Here is a 4,742-nt window from a genome sequence, read left to right on the forward strand (position 1 = left end):
ATATATATATATATATATATATATATATATATATATATATTTGTCATTCCGGAGGTTTAAACGAAATTTCGACGAGTCGGCGAGTGCGGCCTCCACGATGGTCTCCGGTAAATGCATTTAGCACGCAAATCGGGGGCTACTTATCTAACTAAAGTACGTCGTACGAAAGAGACGCAGGGACAATACTGAAGATAAGCACACAGATCTGCGTCTACTGGAAGATGTATGATTCTGCGTCAGCTCTGAGTAGCTTATCGAGTACCATAGAGCGTCATATAGAGGTACGATTAATCGACGACGAAGCTGAAGCTTGCATAATGCGATTACGGTAAAGTGCTACTGCGATACTTACATTGGAAAGTGTGCGCTGCAGGTCGAGTTTTAATATCGGCGCAGCAGGTATGCGGGTATGCGAGAAGCGTCGCTTGCGTTCAAACTCTTTTAGCACAGAAGAAGATAGACAGCAGCGCGCGATGTAATATCGAGATATCATTAATGGCGAGTCTGGCGGGAGGATCGTGGTGGGGCTATATTACAGAAGCACATGTAGACTTTGTTTTATTAGCCACGAGCGCAGGAAACGGACTTATTTATTATATATTATAATGCGCCACGTTGCCTGCCATAAGGAGGAGAGACTCCCCGATAAATGCGGCGTCTCGTCTCTCTTCCTCTCTCTCCCTCTCTGCAAACGTCGAATACGAGTGCACAAACGCGTAACATATAACGAACAATAACCAGATCGACCGTTTAATGACGGGAGAGGCTAATCACGCTGGGATAACGCACGTTCCGCGCGTGTATTCGTCAGATCATTTGCGTTCCCGAGTCGTACGTACGTTCGTCCGTTCGTTCGTTGTGTCCGTAGGATTAGAGTGCAGCGACAAACCGTCCGCAAATCACCGCGGGATTAATTCGCTCCGTGCTTGCGCAGAGCCATAAACTTTCGTTTATGTACTCGCGTAACGCGATAGTGTCGATGAGCCGCGCGCGTCCGCTACTCTTCCTCTCTCTCTCTCTCTCTCTCGACGTGTGCGTATGCACAGTCACATGCCGGCGCTCATCGACAAATTGCATCGGCCATCCTGAGCTTTTCCTGGATGGCTGCTGCTCTCTCTCTCTCCTCGTCGTCGCCGGGAAATCGTACACTATTCGCGTTCGATCGAGCGTTCGTGGCAGAGCACGGCGATCGCGACGAAATTACGTCGGCGACACAGGAGGAGAAAAATGCGGGCCGCGCTATTCGGCGGTTGCGATTCGCGTCGCTGCGAAACGGCTCGGAAGCGGCAAACGGGGCGCGACTAGAAGCAGCTAGCGAAGTAATTTTGCTGCGATAAGGTAAAAGACCCCGAGATCGGTGTATTACGCTCGGGGAAAAAATGTTCTCGGGCACAGAAAAGGAAAGTGCTAGATTCGAGTAAATAATAAATAATTATTCCAATACTTATCAAATCCTTGGGAAACTTTCACTTGGATTAAGTATTACTTGAATGTAGCACTTTTTCCTACATTCAAGTAATATATTTCTTTGATCTAAGTAAAGATTTGCTAAGGAATATTGGAGCAATTGATTTTAGCACTTTTTTCTGTACATCTGTAGAATTGATCGACATAATTATGATGAATCTCCTTGACTCGACAGCAACATTATCGAAACTGATATTCGAGATATTAAAACAAGGTATGATGCATCACATCGAAAAGAAACAGTCTTAAGCCAACGATAGGTAATCTCATATATAAACAAGAACATTATATTATTCTTAGAAGATTTTTAATCTTGAATTGAGTGCGAGTAATATTTAAATCAATACAATCAAATCAAGGCTAAAATCTTCTAAGAAGATTATAATATTTATGTTTATACATATGAGAATATCTATTATTGATTTAACACTAATCTTTCTTCTTACAACTGCAATAATATTGCTATTGAATCAAGATTTATCCAAGTAATGGCGCTGAGCAATTTTATTGATACAACAGCATTTTTTCCATACACGAATCGTCGATTGGCGGATATCACGATGAAAAGGAAAGCAATTTTTACAAAAATTTCGCGTTCACCGTCTCTTAACTTATCGCACAAAGTTGTTTGACGAAGATCGACGATTCCAAAATCCGCGATGAGACAGTCGTGTCCGCGACCGGTAACGCATTTTTGCGATAGTGCAGGCGGGGTCACTCTTTGGAACCGTGATCTTCGGCCTCGGCGTTTCTCGTCGAGATTCTATATTTATAATAGGCTCATTTTGTGCCAAGCGTTATGAAGGAGCTCATATTAGGCACACACGCACATTTTACGCAGGCTTAGCGATGAAGTAACAAAGAAAGCCGGAAGGGAAGCGAAGGGAATGCCGGATAACATAGTGAGGGCATATCAGAACAGTTGAAAAAGGTCGCAATAAGAGAAACGAGTCCGTATTTTTATCTCACAGGCTTTTAATTGTCAATTTCGGAGCAATAATTTTATTTCGAACAATTATCGTGTCTATTCGTCGAGCGAAAATTCCAAATTGCCTCTCTCTCTCTCTCTCTCTCTCTCTCTCTCTCTCTCCCTCTCTCTCGAGGAAATACCGGAGCCGTGTATTGCGAAAGTAGCGTATCGGCTTTCAAATCTCGCTGAAAACACCAGGAAGTCGCGTGCTCGCCGTTTTGTTACTCGATCTCGGCTTGTCGCGCGAAATTAGCGACCGAATCGATATGAATATTCGAACACCGCATCCGGAAATGCATCACGGCACGCCACGTTCGGAATAAACGACTCGCGAGAGCACGACAAAACGCGATGAGAGCGCGCCGACCTTCTTCTCGGATGACGATTCAACCACCTTCGCCGGGGGAGACGGAGCTCGTTGTGGCGATTGTAAGAGAGTGGATCGGGATCGGGCAATGTGTGACAGGCATCGATATATAAATATATATACCCAGATACACATTTCGTGTCTCAAGAATGTCGCGAGTAAAGCGCGGGAGAAGCCGTGGAGAGGGTGGGGAACGGGAGAGGATGCGGAGCGGGGCGAGGATCGCGGGAAGAGCGGGTGTATGAAGGCGAAGAGGAGGGCAGAGCGAGTCGTGAGTCGTACGGCACTCTTTTACGGTGTTCGCCATAGTAAAAGCGGCTAACATCTACGTGATCTTGGAGAGGACCGCGTGCTTGGCGTGATTCGCGTGCTCTCAGCGGCAAATGGTAGGACAATCGCGAGATCGCAGGAATAAGAGGCGCAAGGGCGCGCGACACGACGACGACGGCGGTAAGTTCCGCCGAGGGCACGCGACAGTGAAGGGACGCCCCGTTAAGAAGGACGCCAGCGGCGAGGAACGTCGAAATTAAACGCAGGGTGCGTGAAACTGATCCGCGAGAGAATCGCGATCGGCGTGACTCGTCGGCCGACCACCGGTGCGAACGATCGCCGACGGAACACCGGTCGCGTGCGGATATACGCAAACAGAGCGTGATGTAACAATGATATGATTGTGAAAATAAAGAAACTGAATAAAAATAAACGATAAAAATTGAAGAAAAAAAAAACAGAAAGAAAGAGAAAGATAGGTACGCAAAGAAGGAGGAAAGAAAGTGGTTATACGATACAAGCACCGAGTCGAACAGATTTCCGAATGAGAGGAGATTAAAAACAAGGGAAGCAGGAAGCGAGGCTAAGACTGTGAGCAATAATGGGCGCAATATCGAATAATACACAAGTATATATATAATATGTATATATAAATATAAATATTACAAGGGATTATAGCGAGTCTCGGGAAGTTCTGTTTCACTTTTCTTTTATCATAGAAAGAGATGAAATAAGAAGAAGCATTAATAAAACACAAATATTCATGCATTTCTCAAGCATTATTATTACAAATACTGGCTGACTCCTTGACAAACCCCGTGAGCGTGCACGCGCAAAAACGCAATTCGAGACTTGCGAGATTGACTATTATATCTCTCTATCTCGAGTCGGCGCAAGCTGTCGCGTTTCATCAGTTTCCCCCGTGAGCTTGCACGAGGGGACGACGTCGATCCTAACGCATCGGCGCGCATACACATAAACGCGAGTACACACAACACGGTGATTCGAAGTGAATTCGGACAGACTCGGAGTAGACCTTGCGCGCGAGCGCGTACAATCGTTGAGAATGCACCGGACTTTTGCATCTGCATTCCCGGGGTCGTGCGTAACGTATTCTCAAGATATAATCATAATTATACATATGTGTAAGTCTAGTTATGTTGTATACATATGTGTGTGTGTGTGTGTGTGTGTGTGTGTGTGTGTTTACATATATGTATAATAATGTACAATGAGGAATTTATATATATATATATATATATATATATATGTATGTATGTATGTATATAGAGACAGTATACACAGTACACAATAATAAATACTATCTGTATGCGTGTATAGTTATGTCGTAAAATGTTTTTTTTTTCATTTCTCTCTTTCTCAATTGTAATAGTGCACTCGAGTGTGGTGTGTATACGCGTGGTCATGTATATACACATACATAGTCCACAAAATAATCTCCCGTATGTATGTATGTATGTATGTATGTATGCGTGTAATTTAGTTATCTTGCGACAATTACGTCCTATATTCTCCGTTCAATTCGTTGCATCGCGTTAACTTACATGCAACAACGACAATATGTACGCGTATATATATATACATATGTGTGCATATATATATATATATACGTAATTAATTTTTATTATATATATATATATATATATA

This window comes from Dinoponera quadriceps, unplaced genomic scaffold (assembly GCF_001313825.1).
Source record: "Dinoponera quadriceps isolate SergipeBrazil2010 unplaced genomic scaffold, ASM131382v1 scaffold113, whole genome shotgun sequence".
NCBI classification, from domain to species: Eukaryota; Metazoa; Arthropoda; class Insecta; order Hymenoptera; family Formicidae; genus Dinoponera; species Dinoponera quadriceps.